This window comes from Lepidochelys kempii, chromosome 3 (genome assembly GCF_965140285.1).
Source record: "Lepidochelys kempii isolate rLepKem1 chromosome 3, rLepKem1.hap1, whole genome shotgun sequence".
NCBI lineage: Eukaryota > Metazoa > Chordata > Testudines > Cheloniidae > Lepidochelys > Lepidochelys kempii.
This window is the reverse complement of record NC_136382.1, coordinates 60,100,859-60,123,176: the sequence shown is the minus strand read 5'-3', so window position 1 is coordinate 60,123,176 and position 22,318 is coordinate 60,100,859. Positions and strand designations below refer to the sequence as shown.

At 39.6% G+C, this 22,318-nt stretch overlaps 1 long non-coding RNA gene across 1 annotated transcript in view; it reads left to right on the top strand.

Annotated features, from left to right (window-relative positions):
* Positions 1 to 17,399, top strand: part of LOC140908709 (uncharacterized) — a 34,810-nt gene extending 17,411 nt beyond the window's left edge. The window contains exon 4 of the long non-coding RNA XR_012157967.1: positions 16,940 to 17,399. This is a non-coding gene — a long non-coding RNA (uncharacterized LOC140908709). The remainder of the gene's footprint in view (positions 1 to 16,939) is intronic.
* Positions 17,400 to 22,318: the final 4,919 nt, after the last annotated feature.

The window sequence follows — 22,318 nt, the reverse complement described above, 5'->3', positions numbered from 1 at the left end:
ATGAAGTAAAATATATTTATATTTAAATCTTACCGATTTGGGCTTGAGATTCCTTGCAGCTAATTAAATATAGGTACTTGTACATCAGGAAAAGCTTTTTTGTAGTCTGTTGTATAACATTACGGGATATAGAAATAGTGAATGCTTTCAAACTATTTGGAGGCTTAGAAGTGGCAGGACACTAACTGAAGTCAGGAAAGTACAAGGTAGAGAGGGATTTTATGACAAACCTCTTTATCAAGAGAAAAACTGATGTGAGGAGCAGATGACCCAAGCTTGCAATGAAAGCTGCAACCATGAACAAAATCCAGAAGTCTGAGAAACTCAGAAGAAAAAAGCCAAACAGTAATGCGTACAAACACCAAATGACAGCCCTAGATGGGGTCCATGGAATCTTCCTGTACTAAAATGTTAGGTTGTCATCCCTTTTCCTGTCTATTCATATAGATTAATCTCCTCTGTGATATTAAGTCTATAATTTTGGCAACTTGGTGTATGATATCACTCAGAGGACTATAACCTCTTGGTTTAACAAGCAGAAGAGAGAGATGGGTTACAATTGCACAATCCCTGAATTATCAAGAATGATGTTTTTATGGATCTTTTTAAAGTAGCAGTTTAAGAGGGGGAAATGACCACAAATTTGACATGCTTCTAAAATCTTTTGAATCAAGACAGTTCATCCTTACAAAAAGATTTGTTTTTACTTTTGCTCCATCCAATAGCATGTTGAAGGATAATTAACTTTTTTGTTTGTTTTTATAACATATCATGGGACTTGATAACATATTTATCAAAAAAAGAAAACACATATTATGGTTTGGAACACATTGTATTCATGTTACCCCAAATTTTGTACCAAAAGGCACTCCAAGAATGGTTTTGCCTATGACCATAAACCAGTTGTCAATTTGCTCCATCCACATGGGTAGAAAGGGGGTGACTCGCCCTATAAGAATTGCCATGGTATTACCAGAGGCCTTCAACCCGGAGAGGACTCCCCAGAGCAGGCTAATCCTGCTAACCCTTGGAAGGACATGGATACAGCCTTCCCCTCAAAGGATTGACATACAAGCAACAGTTCTTCGAAAACAAAATACTGTTTATTAAAAAAAAATATCAATTACAACACACTTAATAGAATAACAAAGAATACACTATAGCACATAAGATAAAGTAAAGCAGTTACACTGTATTTAAAATCATATATTTAAAGCAGCGCTATAGAATAAAATACACAGAATACACAGGACACAGGAGACATGGACTATATAGCAGTTTCAATGTAATACTTAAGGTACATAGAGACCCTTTATGCCAGTGGTGGGCAACCTGCAGGCCGCATGTGACCCATCAGGGTAATCCGCTGGTGGGCCGCGAGATATTTTGCTGATGTTGACCATCCATAGGCACGGCTCCCTGCAGCTCCCAGTGGCTGCGGTTCACCGTTCCCGGCCAATGGGAGCTACACGAAGTGGTGGCCCACACATCTCTGAGGCCTGCCGCTTCTCGCAGCTCCCATTGGCCAGGAACAGTGAACCGCGGCCACTGGGAGCTGAGGGGGGCCAGGCCTGTGGATGAGCAACATCAGCAAAATATCTCGCAGCCTGCAATCAGCTTACCCTGATAAGCCGCATGCAGCCCATAGGCCGCAGGTTGCCCACCACTGCTTTATGTGCATGTACAAAAAGCTGCACTACAGCTACACAATCTTATCCTTATTACGATGGAACAGACTGAGCCTGTATACATTGGCCTAAGCAAGCATTACGATGCTATACGCTAAAGAGAGAGATGTTATAGTTTAACATAAACATTCTGTGAACAGCGGCCAAGAGGTGGGGTAGATCTCACTCAAACGCGGGCATCCAGCTTTATTTACAGGCAAACCCAGACACTCTGTGAAAAATAGACAGAAGGTAAAACTTACGCGTAGTTTCTTAAAATCCCGCTGCGTTGTCTTACAGGGTCCTTCTGCTCTGTCAGTCTGTTTGTTCAGGCTGCTGCCGATGTCTTTGCTGCTGCTTCCGCCACTGTTCACCTGCTGCCGCCATGGTTGTGAGGCTTGCTGCTGCTGTTTTAAGGTCTGCTGGCGCCCTGGTCTTGAGGCTTGTTTCTGCTGCTATCTTCAGACTTGCTGTTCTTCACAAACCCCCCCAAAATCCAAACCTAAGCCTGCTGGCTGCTGGTTTGATATACAAGTTTCAGTCTTCCCAGCTTGTCTCTGATTGGTTGCTTTTTCAATTCCAGCTCATTAGCATATTTGCTCAGCCAATTAGATTGAACATATTAGCAGAGACCCTGTTCCTGCCTATGTCCTCCCCTTCCTGTATAGATCCTCCCTTGGAAGTCATCATTTGCATAGGTCCTTCCCCGAATCTCCCCTTGAGGTGAATTTGATCTGTTTCCTCCATTCTGATGTCTTTCACAGAGAATCTATTGTGACCACCATTTTCAATTTTTAGCTATAAACTATTATTTAATTATCACTCATTGAAAGCCTTAATTTTAAAACTAACTACAGTTTTATGCAAGCCAAAGCATTATGACATTGTCACTACCATTGTTATGCCAATCTGGAGAGGTGCAATTTTACGATGTTTCAACTCCTTATTCAGTTTTTTTCTGTCAGTCTCTATCAAGGTGCTGCAACATTTTTCAAAACAGCTAAAAGCAAAGTCTCCCATTACATTCAGATCAGCCAGATGGGAGAGATGATCAAAGTCATTTCAGCTGGCTCGACATGTCATCTTGACTAGTGATTTGTTTTAAGTTGAGAACATATCTTCCAGTGTGGCATTCAAGAAGGAGTAGCGATGAAGTACTAATTTCTTAGCGAGCACAGCAGCTGGCTGGTATACAATTGCACCATCCTTGAAATCCAGCATATGGCATAATAATAGTGAAAAGGACCTAAGTTGTGCTTTGGAAACATACATGGTATTTTCTTATACTTTACATTATCAAAGATGCTGCTGTACATGGAAACCTAGTTTTTGTGTGACTAACTTACACCATAGGGTTCTCTGAGCAATTTCCTTTTAATATTTTTCCATTGAGAAAATTCAACACTTCAAATGTGAAACAGTTGGAAGGGTAAATAAACAAACACATTCAGTACCATAAAAAACTGTCTGGATGGCCTCAAGTATACATAAATGTTAAAAGCCATAGAACTGTGTTATAAACAGAAAAAAATACTTTTCACAAAATCTAAGCTGTTGGATGAGGGAGAGGAAAAAATGTAAAATGAGTATATCAGATTCAAAAACTGATCTTAGCAAACCTATTCTTATAAACCAAAAGCTGTCAGAGTTGGAAATGAAATTTGCAAAAGGAATGGAAATGAATGCTTTAAAATTCAAAAGGTATTGGTAAAATGAGAAAACAACTGGAAAAGAATATGAGAAACTCTTACATGGTTAAACCAACATTTATCTGTGTTAACTTCTAGCTGTTCTTTTCACTGAAAATAAATATATTGTGTCTACTGGATGGAAAATAGGCTTGGTAGGTGAATAAATATAACCATATGTGTTCAAAAACTGTTGCAAAAAAAGCAAGTGCAATTTTAGGTTGCATTAACTGAGGCACAGCATGCAAGTCACGGGACGTGATAATACCCTCTGCTCGGCACTGGTTAGGCCTTACTTGGAGTACTGTGTCCAATTTTGGTCACTGCTGTACAGAAAGAACGTAGAGAAACTGGAAATCTAGAGGTGAGCAACAAAGATATTCAAAGGGCTGGATTGCAAGCCATGTGAACAAAGGCTGAAGGTAGTGGGTATGTATAGTTTGGAAAGGAGGAGATTAAGGGGGGGATATGATAGCAGTCTTTAAATATTTGAAAGGCTGCCATCAGAAAGATGGAGAAAAGTTGTTCTCTCTTGCCACAGAGGGCAGGACAAGAGTCAATGGGTTCAAACTACATCATAGCAAATTTAGATTAAATCTTAGGAAAAACTTCCCAAGGACAATCAAATGTCAAGAAGACAGTCATATAAACATTCATGTGTTAGGAAAAGGAATGCAAGGTTGTGTTATCAGAGCAAAGAATCTAAAACCCTCCCCCACCTTTCTTTTCAAAGAAAAACATGAGTTTAAGCCCACACAAAGAATTTGAGTAATGTCCTTATTGAAAATGATTTCTTCTGTAAACACCCTAAAGTCTTAATTCTTTGTACACCAAAACATTTATGGTGGGAAAGATTTTACAGAAGATATTGGTTACTTCCAAACGCATGGTACCACTTAAAGATGAAAACCTTTGTGTTTCTCAAACGTTTAAAATGGCATAAGTTTCTTTTAAATATATATTTGCAAGTATTTTGTATTTAAATGCAAGCTTTCATATAATTACTGCCTGATATCATAGTTATTTACATATAGAATATTTATATTAATGCAGTGCTCAAACAATTCTAACCCCACTCAGGAAGACAAGAAAAAATATTTTTCCAGACATTGGTAAACTGGGCATAAGCAAACAGTATGTGTTTTAATATAGCTAAATATAAATGTCTACATCTAGGAACAAAGAATGCAGGCCATTTTTACAGGATGGTGGACTCTATTGTGGGAGGCAGTAACTCTGAAAAAGATTTGGAGGTTGTGGTGGATAATCAGCTGAACATGAGGTGCTAGTGTGATGCTGAGGCCAAAAGAGTTAAGGCTATCTGGGGATGCATAAACAGGGGAATCTTGAGTAAGAGTAGAGAGGATATTTTACCTCTGCATTGGCACTGGTGTGACTGCTGCTGGAATAGTATGTCCACTTCTGGTGCCCACAATTCAAGAAAGGGGTTGATATGTTGGAGAGGGTTCAGAGGAGAGCCACAAGAACGGTTGAAGGATTAGAAAACATGCCGTATAGTGCTAGACTTAAGGAGCGCAACGTATTTAGCTGAACAAACAGAAGGTTAAGGGGTGACTTGATTACAGTCTATAATTCAGTGTAACGGCAAAATGTGTAACATGATCCAATGGCTGGAAGTTAAAGCTAGATGAATTCAGACTGCAAATAATGTGTAAATTTTTAACAGTGAGAGTAATTAATCATTTGCACAACTTACCAAGGGTCATGGTAATTCTCCAACACTGACAATTTTTAAATCAAGATTGAATGTTTTTCTCAAAGCTATGCTCTAGGACTTATTTTTGGGAAGCTCTATGGCTCTATGGAGGTCAGACTAGATGATCACAATGGTCCCTTCTATCAATCTATGAAGCTAAAAAAATAATTTACACTAATACTCACACTCAGTTTGCATAGATTTTTTAAAAGAAAATTACTAAAACATGGTATAATAATAATTTATTATTATTAATGAACAAGAAGAAATTTTAAAAGATAGTAATGAAACTTTACTCAGGCAGATCTTTTTCATTAAAATCAGGTACCTCCTGAAGGAGAATATTTTTCTGAGAAACTTTTAAGAGACACATCCGTCATAAACATACAGCTAAGGGTAGCATAAAATCCCTTCTTTACCTGTAAAGGGTTAATCAGTTCCTCATTGGCACCTGACCAGAAGGACCAATGGGGAAAGAAGATACTTTCAAATCTGCGGGGGAAAAGGTTTTTGTTTGTGCTCTTTGTTGTTCTCTCCAAGACAAAGAGAGAGACGAAGTAAGTAATCTAGCTCCTACTGAATGATACATCTAAAATTGCAGAAATGGTAAGTAATAGCAAGGAAATGCATTAGAGTATCTTTTGTTTTAGCTTGTGAATTTTCCCTGTGCTAAGAGGAAGGTTTATTCCTGTCTTTTGTCATTTTAAAGTTTTGTCTGGGGGGAAATCCTCTGTGTTTTAAATCTTATTACCCTGTAAAATTACCTTCCATCCTGATTTTACAGAGGTGCTTCTTTTTCTTTTTTCTTTATAATAAAAGTTCAGTTTTTAAGAATCTGATTGAGGTTTTAGTGTCCTAAAAACCCAAGGGTCTGGTCTGTGCTCACCTTGTTTACTCTCAAGCCTCCCCAGGAAAGGGGATGAATGAGCTTGGGGGGATTTTTTGGGGAAACAGGAACTCCAAGTGGTCCTTTCCCTAAATCTTTGTTTATCTTACTTGGTGGTGGCAGCGATACCATCCAAGAACAAGGAAGAATTTGTGTCTTGGGGAAGTTTTTAACCTAAGCTGGTAGAAATAAGCTTAGGGGGTCTTTCATGTGGATCCCCACATCTGTACCCTAGAGTTCAGAGTGGGGAGAGAATCCTGACAACATCAATGATTTGTGTCTGATGGAACATTCTGGTTTTACAGTATGGCTTTGTTTTAAACCAAAATACAACAAAAGCTTTTATCTTATAGGAGCTTTAAGAACTACTTGTATGAACAACTTTTTTACCTTGATTTCACTGAGACTTCTAATGTGCTTAATGTTAGGCATGTGCTAACAGTATCTTGCTGAATCAGGGGTTTAATCTCCACTGGAGTCAGCATCCACCACCATGGTATATAAGAGACCCTATATGTATATTGACTGTGGTATCTCAGATATCATTTTGTAGTAAATGTTACTTAGCACTTTTTAATGTAACACTTCACTAGACCACAATCTTATTTCTTATGTCAGAACTATTGCAGATGAGAACTAGGAATATACAGATAAGTACACTACAAAGCAATCTATTTGTGAGTAAAAATGAAATAGACTCTGTTTCTCATGCAAAGACTGACTGGCAGTACATCCAGTATTCACTTCACTTGCTTAGATTGAATAAGACCTAAGTTTGCTTTCCAGTCTCCAATCATACGGCCAGATCCTTAGGTTCTCAGTTAGGAGCCTGATCTACACCCTCCTGTGGGAAAACCATGGACAGGGCTAAATGGCAAGAAAATGCCTCACAGCACAGCTCCATTGGAGCCATGCTATTAGGCCTTCTACAATCTCCAGCCTTTCCTTAAAGAGGTGAATGTTGGTAGGCTATATTACATTTCTGGGGGAGCCTGTGTGTCTGCCTTGTAGCTTGCTCCTTAAATGAAACCTGCCAGACCTGCTGCTAGATGCAGGGGAAGAGAAGAATGTTGGCTCAGAGACAGCTGACATCCTTTCTGTGAGAGAAAGAAGGAGATCCACAAGTACAGGAGGCTCCCTCTATTACATTGAAGGGGATCGACTGAGCCCATACTTTCTATTCAGTCTTCACTCTGTCTGTTTCCCATAAAGGTCAGGGAAGGTTTGTCTGAGTAAGATCCTCAGAATTCAGCCCATTGTTTACTGTAAACATCCAAGTCTAGGACAGGAAGATCATCTGTTCTTCCTGGTAGGCCTCCCTAGCACAAATCTTCTCAATTGACCCCTGGTGCATCCTCATGGACAGGTCAGAGATCACCATGCCTTTAAAATTAGAGGAGGAAATTGCCAGTGGGCTCAACTCCAGTTAAACTTATCTAGCTCCATGTTCATGGGTATGTCTATTGAAGCCAATCAGTACAACATAACATAACGTGCTGCTGAGGCTTTTTTGGCTGGAAAATCAATTCTACATATACAGTAGGAGATCATTTTGCTAACATTGTGAATGTGAAAAGACGAGCCGTCTGGTTCTGTTCCTACAAACATTTGTGCAAATGCTTTCCCCTGTAACAAAAATAGTCTTTATTACACCAGTTCAATTTTGATACTGCGACTACCACAATATGTTCAGTAATGATAGCCTTTTCCCACGTAGCATCTTCATTTTGAAGAAAGATAAACAAGAACAAATATTAATTTATAATGAATAGTGTATACACTACTACTGCGTAACTGACAAATGCATGAAAAATTTCTGATTCCTTTGGGCCATGTTACCATTCTGCACACTACATGGAATTTCCTCCAGGTTTTTTTATATAAAAGCAGAAAAAATATATACCAATAATGTAAAATGAAATCTCCAGTTACAAGTATAAAGGCTATGTCTTAGAAGAGTCACTGGATTAAGAACCAAGAGCACGTCAAGCTCAGGGTCAAAATCTATGATACAATAAAGATTGGTCAGTTGTTTTTAATAATATAATCAAAACTTCCTCATGGATCTATTGACACCTGGGATGCTGACTGCCTGAAATCAAATCTGATACTAGAACTATTGAGAGCAATGAAGGTTTTATTGATTTAAAATGAGGTTACTAGCCTCCTTTGGCTGTTCCTGGGGATGTGTTTATCGTTTTTTAAAAAATATTTTCATTACAATTCCAAATTTTAGCAGCATGTAACAGAAAAAAGGAAAATACAAATAAAAATACAAAACAGCTTTCTATTAACCCACAGAATACATGTAATTTTCTGGCTTAGCTGGCAACTAGATCATTGTGTTTGATTCAAAGCTGGGAAGTTGTTAGCAATTAATATCATTTTATAATGCATTGTGTTGCTTTCACCAGCAAAGAAAAAACAAGCAGTTTAAATTTGGAGGAAATTCTCTTAAATGTACTTCTTGTCTTGAGGTGAGGAAAGTCTTGATTCTGCTATGACATACTGGACCAAATTCAGAAGTGAATCTGGAAAGAATCTGAATTGCTGTAATTTATACCTTTTTTCTGCCAGCCTATCTGTATGATATACCAATTTAGACTGCTAGACTCCGTTAGACATACTGACTTGTTAGACTCACATCCTCACTTACTACTCCTTACACATCACCTCTGAATTTTGCTCACTGGGCCATATTCAAAGGTGATTCTAAGTGGGTCTTGAAGGATTGAAATTAGTGTAATTTACTCCTTCTTTCAGCCTAAATTATTGTACCATATTATATTCCCTCCGGGATCCCTTTAGACTAACTTAGATTCATTTACATACTCATTTAGACTTCTCAGTCATTACCCAATATTTAAATTATCTTTACAGGTCACTTCAGAATTTGACCCACTAACTGTCATCTCTACTCTTATAAAAAGTACCATATGATAGTTAGTAACTGCAAATGATAATGGACTCAGTTTTGTATGTCATCTGAAAGATGGAACATCCAAAAATTGCAGTGCCCCTCATGTATAGTTATCATGGAGAGTTTATCCCTTGTTTCAGAGGGAAGACTGTGACCTATTGAGACACCATTATCATTTCCTGTGACATATAAGGGTTCCTGGAACTCTCTCATTAAATTATTATCTAGGCTCAAACCTGTTTAGTTTATGAGATGAAACTGCAGCTAGTAGTTCACCTTCAACTAGTACATATTTAGTCTCTCTAATTTAAATGATTTCTATCATATTGAATCTTAAACAGAGATTATGGAAAATGTTATTCAGTGCTAAAGAAATTAGTCTCACATATTTTAAGATTCCTGCTCTCTTACTTCTCTTGTGTCCCTAATGTTGGATCTTTGCACCACTTATGAAATGCAGCCTTAGCAAGCTGAGAAGACTTTGGGGAATTTTATTAGTTTTAGGTTATTCCATTTCAATCTGTTTTCTAAGTCAACATTTTCCTTGGTGTACTCTATATCAAGCCAAAATTCTTGTTAGTTTTCGGCAGAAGAATGATGTCAGCCATTTGGCTTTTGGATTAATTTTCAGTGGACTTAAGCCATTGGTGGACATGGGAAAATTATTTGGAAAGATGATGCATTTCTCCACAAATCTTATCCAGATTTTCATATTTCTAATGCTTAATTGAGCATGTTGGGGACGAATGTGGGAAACTGAGTCAGAAGTCCACCCAACTTAGGTTTAATCAATTTTCTCCTTTATTTGTAAATTTTCAGACAGAATTATTATCACATAGTTTCTGAAGATATATTTATGCCACACAATAAGCAGATAAGACAGAACAGACAGAGGCCTACATTACCAAGTTCCAGGGTACCGGGAAACCCTCCTCCACTTCATGATGGTTGCCTCAGTCTCTGTTCTCTGATCTGGACCTTCAGTCTCATTCCTTCAGTTTCTGGTGCAGTAGTTCTCTGATATGGGCCTTATTCACTTGCTTTTTTATATTTTTTTCCACGTTACATATTCATTTGTTTTCCTCGAGTCAATGTTAAACATTGTGTCTTACATAACCCATACAGTATGCATGCACAAGCTTCGATTTAAAAAACTTTTGCTGTTTACACTATTTTCATGTTATTGTGTTTCCATGTCATCTTGTTCTTTTTTCCCCCAGCCTAGGGACTTTTAGCAGTGCATATATGTATTTATTATACTAATTAACATCCTTTTATCTAATGTTTCCAGTGAAGTAACAAAACATCATTTTTGTCCTGTCAGCAATAAGCATCATCTAAACAAGTCTCTGATAGAGAAGAATTGGCAAGGCAACACTCATGCCAGGCAAAAACTAGGCCAAGGCCTTGGCATAAGTGATACTTCATCCAAACTAATTCACTATCCATAATTATAAATTGTTAAAGCATAACTAACAAAACTCTTATTTTCACCATTTAGCAAGTCTTCATATTTATATTTCAGTATCATTATTCAACATATACGTATCATCATAACCTTTAATTTTTATTTGAACAGGTAAGCTATGGGGATCTCAATCCCCTCTAATGTCAGTGTTTCTTATCTTCTTCAGACATGGGTTTTCATGGGACATTTGCTCAAAGTTCTAGAATCATGTTTGTAAATCATAGAATCATAGAATATCAGGGTTGGAAGGGACCCCAGAAGGTCATCTAGTCCAACCCCCTGCTCGAAGCAGGACCAATTCCCAGTTAAATCATCCCAGCCAGGGCTTTGTCAAGCCTGACCTTAAAAACCTCGAAGGAAGGAGATTCTACCACCTCCCTAGGTAACGCATTCCAGTGTTTCACCACCCTCTTAGTGAAAAAGTTTTTCCTAATATCCAATCTAAACCTCCCCCACTGCAACTTGAGACCATTACTCCTCGTTCTGTCATCTGCTACCATTGAGAACAGTCTAGAGCCATCCTCTTTGGAACCCCCTTTCAGGTAGTTGAAAGCAGCTATCAAATCCCCCCTCATTCTTCTCTTCTGCAGGCTAAACAATCCCAGCTCCCTCAGCCTCTCCTCATAAGTCATGTGTTCCAGACCCCTAATCATTTTTGTTGCCCTTCGCTGGACTCTCTCCAATTTATCCACATCCTTCTTGTAGTGTGGGGCCCAAAACTGGACACAGTACTCCAGATGAGGCCTCACCAATGTCGAATAGAGGGGAACGATCACGTCCCTCGATCTGCTCGCTATGCCCCTACTTATACATCCCAAAATGCCATTGGCCTTCTTGGCAACAAGGGCACACTGCTGACTCATATCCAGCTTCTCGTCCACTGTCACCCCTAGGTCCTTTTCCGCAGAACTGCTGCCTAGCCATTCGGTCCCTAGTCTGTAGCGGTGCATTGGATTCTTCCATCCTAAGTGCAGGACCCTGCACTTATCCTTATTGAGCCTCATCAGATTTCTTTTGGCCCAATCCTCCAATTTGTCTAGGTCCTTCTGTATCCTAGTATCCTATCCCTCCCCTCCAGCGTATCTACCACTCCTCCCAGTTTAGTATCATCCGCAAATTTGCTGAGAGTACAATCCACACCATCCTCCAGATCATTTATGAAGATATTGAACAAAACCGGCCCCAGGACCGACCCTTGGGGCACTCCACTTGATACCGGCTGCCAACTAGACATGAAGCCATTGATCACTACCCGTTGAGCCCGACAATCTAGCCAGCTTTCTACCCACCTTATAGTGCATTCATCCAGTCCATACTTCCTTAACTTGCTGACAAGAATACTGTGGGAGACTGTGTCAAAAGCTTTGCTAAAGTCAATAAACAATACATCCACTGCTTTCCCTTCATCCACAGAACCAGTAATCTCATCATAAAAGGCGATTAGATTAGTCAGGCATGACCTTCCCTTGGTGAATCCATGCTGGCTGTTCCTGATCACTTTCCTCTCATGCAAGTGCTTCAGGATTGATTCTTTGAGGACCTGCTCCATGATTTTTCCAGGGACTGAGGTGAGGCTGACTGGCCTGTAGTTCCCAGGATCCTCCTTCTTCCCTTTTTTAACGATTGGCACTACATTAGCCTTTTTCCAGTCATCCGGGACTTCCCCCGTTCGCCACGAGTTTTCAAAGATAATGGCCAATGGCTCTGCAATCACAGCCGCCAATTCCTTCAGCACTCTCGGATGCAACTCGTCCGGCCCCATGGACTTGTGCACGTCCAGCTTTTCTAAATAGTCCCTAACCACCTCTATCTCCACAGAGGGCTGGCCATCTCTTCCCCATTTTGTGATGCCCAGCGCAGCAGTCTGGGAGCTGACCTTGTTAGTGAAAACAGAGGCAAAAAAAGCATTGAGTACATTAGCTTTTTCCACATCCTCTGTCACTAGGTTGCCTCCTTCATTCAGTAAGGGGCCCACACTTTTCTTGGCTTTCTTCTTGTTGCCAACATACCTGAAGAAACCCTTCTTGTTACTCTTGACATCTCTTGCTAGCTGCAGCTCCAGGTGCGATTTGTCATTAAAAAAGCTTTGTCAGTAATATTGTGTATTGCATTTTGAGGGGTGCTTTCTTAAGGCCTTAATAACCAATTGTTCCCCAGTAAACATATCTCTTCACATTGATTTTCTTGCTTGTGCAGATCAATATTTTCTGCTTTGTGGCGCAGTCTGTCAGCTGTTTGCTAAATATGGTATTTTTTTTTGGCAGAGAGCTCCTTTTTCAGATATATTTGTTGAAAGAGGTTCCTTGATTTCTGAAGTCTCAGTATCTGGCATTACTGTTCAGTAAGTCTGATTTCAATCGTTAGATAAACTGGAAGAAATATTAAGAGAAAAAGTCTACAGATCCAAATTCTGCCTGAGGGTACTAGTCTGCAGCTCCCACTGAACTCAATGGAAGTTGCATACTGAGATCTAAGGATATGTTCTTGCAAAAACTTAGGCATGTGTTTAATGTCTAAAATTAAGCATGTGCATAAGTATTCACAGAACTGAGGCTGAAGGATATTAATGGTGTATAGAACATGGGGATGACTGTAATAGTTTTATGAATATGTGACATAGCTATCAAGATAGTAGCCCTAGGGTGACCAGATGTCCCGATTTTATAGGGACAGTCCTGATTTTGGGGTCTTTTTCTTATATAGGCTCCTATTACCTCCCATCCCCGTCCCGATTTTTCACATTTGCTGTCTGGTCACCCTACCTGGCCCAGAGGTGAGGGTACTTGGGTTAAGTGGAACCTACCTAAACTTGAAGGAAAGGCTAATGTTTAGATAAGATCAGATGCATTATAGGCTTTTTTGTTTTAACCTTTTTGTCTGATTGCTATGTACCTTTGGGTGAATAAATGATATGTTTGTTTTGAAGACGCTGTTGTGAGTCACTTTAATCAGCGGCAAGTCACAGGCTCCCAGATAGAAGCTCCTTCCAGGTTGGGCCTGTAGAGATATCACAGTTGGCAAACACAGGGGGTACAACTCAGGGATCCAGTTTAAGAGGGGTAGAACAGCAGGGTTGTACCCAGAGACTGATAAAAGTAGTGAAGTCTTTCACCTGAGGCATGAACTAGAGAGAGACTACAAAGGGATCTAAGGTATCTCTTGCCCTTTAACTGTGACAAACGGAACCATAAGTCATAAGCAGCAAGTGTTTATCCAGAACAAATAATGCCAAACTTACTTTTTATGTTTATGTTTTATGTTTAAAAACAGAACTGCTAAATTAGTGGATGAAAACAACTGATAATGTGGAGAAAGCTTATATGTTTGGATTTTAGTACCTTATTGAACATGATGCCTCATTAAATTTTATTTTCAAAATTAATTTGGCTTAGACATTAACTCTGTCACCCCCAAAAATATTTTATCTCTGTCTGATTCCTTTCACAACACCTGTCTCGAACTCTCTTGAGCCTTTCATCATATTTTTGTCTGTTATTTCCCCACACCAGTATGTCATCTATGTAACCTGAACACCTCGCAGACATTCAAATGCCAATTGGATCACTCTGTGATACACGTCAGGAGCTGAACAGATGCCAAAAGGAAGTCTGGCAAAACTGTACCTGCCAAATGGTGTGCTGAACATACGAAGTGTAGAACTTTTGTCCTTCAGCTTTATTTACCAAAATCCACTACTGGCATCTAAGACAGGGAAAACTGAAGCTTTTCTTAGAATCATAGAATCCATAGTAATGGAAGGGACCTCGAGAGGTCATCTAGTCCAGTACCCTGGACTCGTGGCAGGACTAAGTATTTGATAATTTGCTGGTGATTTCTTTTACTCTAGGCAATTGAAAATGTTTCCTTCATATTGCTTTATTCACGTCTTTTGGATCCAAGCATATTCTTATTTCATCTCAATGTGGTTTGTCTACAATTATTATAGAATTGACCCATTTTTTAGGTTCTTGCACTTTTGATATTATTTGTAACTATTCTGTATAATGCAATTCTTTTTTCTACTTTGTCCCTGAATGCCACTGGAACTTTATGAGGCACATGTATTACTTACTGGTGGTACTTGTGAGTTCATCTCTATGGCATGCTTACCTGGCAAGCACCCAGGGCCAGCTGTATGTTGTTTGCTGCCCCAAGCAAAAAATTTGCCGCCCCAAGCTCCGAGAGCACAAAAAAGAAAAAAAAAAGAGGCTGGCCGGAACGCCGCCCCTGGAATTGCGCCGCCCCAAGCACGTGCTTGCTTTGCTGGTGCCAAGAGCCGGTCTTACAAGCACCTTAAACTTTCTAAGACATCTTTATATTCCTGGTTTTCCTTCACCATACTGACTCTGCACTGTAAGCCCAATATGGCTTGCAAATCAAATTCTTCCACCTGAAATTCCAGCAGTGCTTTCTTATTCTGATACTCAGAGTCCAACTTGCCTTTACCAGATATTTGCAGTTTTTTCCCTGAGTAAGTTGTCAGCCAGATACTTGAGCTATGAAGTGGTTCTGTCCTTTACAAACATCATATTGGCCTGTGCCCCAGAATCCATTTTAAAATACATGGTTTTCTGATTATTAATGAGCAATTCCACAATCCATTTGTCCTTGGGAGGCTTAGTACCACGGGTGAAAGTAACTCCAGACACTTACCAGTATGGGGCCGGGGCTGGCTCTGGCTCTCGGAAGGGGCGGGTCCTCGGGCAGAAGGGGCGGGCTGAGCGGTCAGCATCCCACAGCCAGCCCTTCGAGGTTGCCTGGCCCGTGCCGCCCAGTGCTCCAGTGGTGATTTAAAGGGCCCTGGGTCCTTTTAAATTGCCGGCCCCGGGACAGCTGCTCCCTTTACCCCCCCTCCCGTGGGGGGGCAAAAGGAGCAGAGAACGTTAAAGCGCTGCAGGGTCCTTTGCCGTGGCCGTGCTTTAACATTGCTGCGCCTCCCCCCACCACTTGGTGGCCCTGCTGGTAGGGCCGCCGATGGGGGGGGTGCAAAAACGTTAAAGTGCTGCCACCGACAGGAGGCAAAAGACGCAGGTATGTTAAGGCGCAGCGTAGGGGCTGGTGCGGGTTCTTACTGGTATGCCGTACCGGCCCACTTTCACCCTGCTTAGTACCCAGCTTACCAAAGAACAGAGCTTGTGATTATTCATCTGCTCCCCTGAGGGTAAACATTTGTTTGCCATAGGACTTCTCCTTTCCAGAGTTGCACATTTTGGTAAAATGATTGCATTTGCCACATCTTCAGCATTCTTGCCTATATGCAGGACAGTTGTTTACGGCATGGCTACGTCAACATTTATAACAATCTTTATTTGCCTCTTCTCTTTTTTCACATCTTTTGATCACAGGCTTTCATTAGCAGCCGGATGCCCGCCAGTCCATGACAGCATGTCTGGGTACTTACTAAAGGCGGACACACGCTGCAGTGTGTGCATGTATTTTTACGGTTTGCCCAGCCCTTTCTACTATTTTGCAGGAATTTCATCTGCACGACATATGTCCACAGCACGTTCAAAGATAAAACTAGTCTCCCTCAACAACCTAGCTTGCACTGAGTCTGACACAATACCACACACAAGGTGGTCTTTAATGAGCATTCTCCAAAATTGTACTGCCAGTTTTAAATCAGTCACGTATTGGTCTATACTTTCCCCATCTGTCTGACTTCTGGTGAAAAATTTGTACCTCCCACATGACATATCTTCATGGACCACAGTATGCCTCAAACTTTATTCTTTAAAAATTGTATATTTTCTTTATCTGCTGAATCAAACTGAAAAGCGTTAAATACCATTCTTGCTTCTTCACCTGCCACATAAAGAAATAATACTATTTGCAGACATTCACTTTTTTTTGTCTGCACCTCTTGCAGTGCTATGCAGCTCAAATCCTTGCTTCTACTTTGGGTAGTGTCTGCTGCATTTCCTTCAAATACTAAATTTCTTGGGGGCTTTACTTGGTCCATTTTATTTGTTTTAAACCTGCCGCCCGTTAATTTCATTTGGTGGCCCCTAGTTCTTATATTATGAGAACAAATAAATAACTTTTCCTTATTCATTTTCTCCACACCACTCATGACTTTATATACCTCTAGCACAGCTCCCCTTAGTCTCCTCTTTTCCAAGCTGAAAAGTCCTAGCCTCTTTAATCTCTCCTCGTATGGGACCCTTTCCAAACCCCTAATCATTTTAGTTGCCCTGTATATGAGGGAAACCACTTCAAGCCAGGAGGTGCTGCCACATCCCCAGCATCCCTAGTTCCAAGCACCTATGGAAACAAAAATCAAAAGGGACCAGTGCTACTACATGAGGTCCCAAACACATCCTGGCAGAAACTTGGCATGGACCTGTTTGAGTTTCAAAGTGCAGATTATCTTATTCTGGTTGCTTTATTATCCAAAATACTTAGAAAGCTGCTTGCTTTAGGTAACAAGTGTGTATGTCATCATTAGACACCACAAGTCTATATTTGCAAGGTATGACATACCTGAAGAACTCATTAGAGACAATGGACCACAATTTTGCTCCAGTGTCTTTAATACTTTTGCAAAGCAATGAGACTTTATTCACTAAACATGAAAACTGTTGTTCCCGCAGTTGAACAGAATGGCAGACCACTGGCACACCACTAGAAAATGGAGAGACTGCATTTGTCAAAAAGGAGCATGGAAACCTGTAAAGATGATTGACCAATACACTGCTCTAAGATCTTATCTCATTGATACAATGGAAGGAGACGTCTATAGAAGAAACAGAAAGGATTTGATGAGCAGAAAAAGAATTGTACAGGAGGCGAATGAAAACCTGGAACAATCAGAAACGGTCTCAACATCCAGCTCAGAAATGTAAACAATCTGAGACCAATCTACTGAGTCTCAACCGGTCAGTTTGAATACAGAAAAATAAAATAGGACAGTGATACTCCTGTTACTACCCGTAAGGGTGAGTGATAAGAAAACCCGCTAGATACAGAGACTAATTTTTCTAGACCCTTTAAGGATTGAGATTAGAGTTCTGGATACTAAATTAAATTGATAGAGCTAAATAAAACAGTTAAAAACAGAGATGTAATGATAGCAGGAACTTTGGAGTAGGAACCAAAGTTATCCATAGTGTGGTATGGCACAAATCATCATGTAGTGAGCCTTATCAGCAGAAGCACATTGCTTGCACTGCACTTGGAGCCCGACAGGCAGACCTGCATTAGTTGTGCAGTTCTCAGCAACAAGTGAAGTGTTTACTGTTACTTAAAAAGTCTCCAGTATCTGTTCTTACGGTATAATAGCAAGCTGGCAACAGCTTTTGCAGGTCACTTGTCATAGCACCATGGACTTCAATGCAGCTCCTACAACTTCCACTTCCTAAGGATCTGCCCCTTTCATTCACTAATTATTGCTAAGATTGTTTTGACAAGTTAAGAAAAAGCAGAGTGATCACATTCTCTGTATTGCTCTTGTATGCCATATTTTTGCTAGAAGAATTAATAAGCAGTAAACAAACAACAGGACGGACTGATGTAGGCTATGTATGTTTTAGTGGTACAATCATAGTGTAGTTAAAATACTTTCTGTCTCACCTGAAAAGAAGGCTTACAGGGGTAACTGAAAAGAATATGGAAAATTATTGCTAAGATTTCTTTTTTCATCTTCTTTTAGCCATTTAATGTAAGGGTAGAATATTTTTGGATGAATGCACAGAGGGACTCACTAATTGCTGTCTAGAGGAACAACACTATTTCTTTGATTAGGAGTAAAATTAGTCTTGGTACAAGTAGTGACCACTTGTGATAAGTTTGATCACTGAGACTGGTTTCGTATACAAACATAGCTTTCTTCACTGGTACCTTCCCACCCCAACATACCATCCCTCGCTCTCCATTTGTCTGTTTATTCACCTGCGTCATCTTGTCCTAAACATAGCCTGTCAGCTGTCTGGAGAAGGAACTGTCTTTGTTTTAGTGGTTTGTACTGTGGTTAGCATAGTTGGACTCTGATCCCTGAGGATGATAATTATTGATCCCCTTTATATGCTTTCTTTGGCAAACTCACATAATGCGGAATGTGATTTAACATCTTTGTGAGCTGGTTGATTGCTGCGGCGTATTACATGGCAAGCAAACAATGAGCTCACAAAGAAATTCAATTATGGTGAATATGAATAAAGTAGAATGAAATCTGCACCCACAGAAAACAAATGAAGCAGAGTGAAACAGAAAACTACGCTGTGCAACTACGTAGTATTGGTGTAAAGAGAACTAATTTAGTTATGGTTAATAGATCTGATCCGAAGTCCAACTGGAGTCAATGGAATCCTTTTCATTGACTGGCTTCTGGATCGTGTACAGGTCTACTCAGTAGCTGATTCTGCCATTAATAATACAGCCAGATTTTCCACTACACCCCACTAGCTTAAAAACATTTGGTGACAGCTAAAAAAGTAATGGTGAGCCAATAATAAACACAGCTGCCAGCAACACATGGGTAAAACAAACCAAGAAAAAAACAGTGTGTGTGTGTGAGAGAGAGAGATAGAGAGAGAAAGAGAGCGAGAGAAAGAGAACAAGGCTTTATTATGATGGAAAGTTTTACATAAACTTTCAGCACATCAAAAGAATTATCTGTCATGACCTCTGAAGTCTAAGGTGAAGTCAAAAATTTTAATTGAACACAGAGGTAAATCAAAAGACATCTAATATGGCACTGATTCTATTAAAATGTCATTTAATCAGCCCTGGAAATGTTAGCTTCCTTGTACAAAATGATGAAGCCTTCTCCTTTTTGTAATCTATGCGGGGAAAATAATCCCATCTTGTATGTATCATTTTTGAAAGGTATGTTCAAGTATTTCCAATAAATGCACTGACTCAGCAGAACAGCATATTATCTGAACAGCAATTGTAAACTAAGAGCTAATTAAAGACATGAAATCAATGGCCAGATATTTGTCTCCAGTAAGTGTTTATGAAACTATGTGGTTTGGGTAACAGGAACCAGCAAATGTGTTCATACAAAGTGTAACATTGAAATCAGTCTGAAAAGTAAACTAGACCTGTTGAGTTAAACAGGTCAAATCTGCTGTATCACTTTGGATTTATCTGTAAACTCCACTGGATTTTATTGGCAGCTTTCCTCGTTTTTCAATTAAGCTTTTTACAAGATCACATATACATATGATACACTGCCAGCTAGAAATGAGCCAGACCAGATAAGTGACTTTTAAATATGGGAGAGAGATGGGGTACATTTCAGTTGGTGGAAGATACTATTTACCACCCACAGGCCAGTCATGTTGTCCAGAGCAACAAGGCTGTTCCCTGTGCATCCCCCCAAAAGTGGCATTTTTTACTCAGGGTAACCAAGCTTCGTCAACCTCAGAACGATCTCCCCTTCTGGGCTTGGGTAGCTCTGGAGGGGATTTCCTTTCACTCTGCCTAAAGTGCTGAGGCACTGAAGTTCAACATACACAACCTGACACTAACAATGTCTGCGTCAAGGCACTCTGACCCAAACACCACTAGGGGGTTTGGAAGCATACATCTGGAAATTTAAAGGGACAGATCATCACCTGATGTTAATTGATGAGGATCTGGCCCATAAAATTTGACATGGAAAATACAGTATTCCGGTGCCTTTTTTTGGCACTACATTATTGTATCAAAAGTAAATATCTGTTTTGAATACCACAAAGTTTCTCTATGGTCAAATGGGGATAGTCTAACTGATGTCTTATAAGGATTTTTTGTCCATTCTTTTCTGCTGATCTTGACACAGATATTTATACCTTTGTAACCTCCATATTGGATTACTTCAATGTCCTGTAATGAGATTAACCTCAAAAGAATTTGTATGGCCAATGCTGCTTAAAAGCGTTTGCTTTGCCATGGTAGCTGTTGCACAGTGACAGAATGCTCTGGCTTTGTTGTGTGTACTGCAGCAAGGCATAAGAACGGCCATACTGGGTCAGATCAATGATCCATCTAGCCCAGTATCCTGTCTTCTGACAGTGGCCAATGCCAGGTGCTTCAGAGGGACTGAACAGAAACAGGCAATCATCGAGTGAGTGATCCATCCCCTGTCGTTCACTCCCAACTTCTGGCAATCAGAGGCTAAGGACACCCAGAGCATGAGGTTGCATCCCTGTTGCCAGAAGAGAGTGAGAAAAGACCCCCAAAACAATTCATTTTAATATTTTTGCACATAGAAATGCAAAGTTCAATTTACTACAATATATGGAATTCTTTATTCACTATATGCAAATATCCAGCTGACCAGTGGGAATTTGTGATGTTGGTGACTCCCAAAAGTTCGATGTATTTAAATATGAATGGCTTTCTGACCAGAAGTTCATACAAGAAGTTCATTGTTCCATTATTTCCTTTAGAACTGTTTTAATCAGCCATCCTAGGAGCTCAGGAATCCTGGGCATGGAACTCTGAGGCTCATCCACACACTACAAACAATTAATATTTAAAAGAACATCTCGCTAACCACCCTTAAGCTGAAAGTAATTTTTCTAAACTATTTGTTGAACCTTATGAATAATATAATACATTTGCAGAAATGAGGACTTGTTCGGTAACCAAAAAATGGCCAAATCATGAGATATTATTCATAATGAATAATCCATCAGCTCTGTTACCTCCTCATATATTCTGTAGTGGTATTATCTTTAATAAACTATTTTTGGGAGCGATGAGGACAAATCAGCTAAATATACAGTAATTACATGAGCAATGTCTGTCTTTCTAAGGTACTGATATGGCCTCCGTTACCATAATATATGAACATCGTACAATAATTGTAAACATGCCACATGGAAAGCTGTGACTGAGAAGGCTGTGATGACAGCTGTGACTAACATGTTTGGTTCATAGTGCCCTTGCATACCTGTTATATTTTTATATATATTTATATAAGATTAGAGCCACTTTAAGCATGTGAACACTGTAACTTGCTCCTTATGGAGAGCCATATCCTACAAATCCTTACTTCTGATGCGAGTTCCAATGACTTCAATGGGATTACTCACATGAATAAGGACTTCTCATTTGAGTAAGGGATCAGTTTTATAGTCTTTCAAAGGTTAACTCGTGTGTTTAAGTTTGCATAACAATGCTAACATAATTTGTTCCCCCTAAGTCAAGTTAGTATAATGAGAAAGTAATTTTAAAAAGCTCCAGTGCAAAAGAATAACAGATTGGCTACATGATAAGAAGCAGATTTTCAAAGCTATCTAAGGAATATTGATGCTGAGTTTCCACTAAAATTGGAAATTTGGCATCTAAATTGTTTCGGTGACTTTTGAAAATCCCACCCCTACTTTCTTCCAAGACTGGAATATGCAGAACCTTCTAATATTGTAAATTGTTGTTGAGAGAGTCACATTCATTACGCAAAACAGAATGTTGTAGTTCTGACTCAGGAGTCATCTAAAAAGAGCTACCATCTAGGGAATACAAGCCACTGGTGGGTACTGTTCTGACTGGGCTGAGATTAAAAAAAAAAATCCTTAAATTTGAGATAAACATGGAACAATCTGTTCAAGAGTTAAAATGACTTTTGAAACAGTCACAAACTGGACTACTTGTGAACACAGGCAAAGGACAGCCCTCCCTGCCAAATAAATAAATAAATAATTGCACCAAGGAAATAAATGGCTCACAGGGCTAGGGGGCTGTAGTGGGAGATCTTTTGATGGAATAGTTTTTTAAGTCAACTTTTAATCATTTTTGAACTTCACAATAAAATTACATTTGCCAATGCTTTAGTTGAGTAAACCCAGTGGAAAACATAAAATATCCATGCAATCTACTGACATTAAAAACAGACAGCCATCATCACATTTGTAGTACAAAATTAGAATAGGCATCTCTCTTCTTTTGCAGCCAAGTGCAATATTTGATTCCTTCAGATTTCTTAAGTAACTGGAAAAAAAACCCATATTTTTAAAGCTAAGTCTCCTCTGAGATCCCCTAAC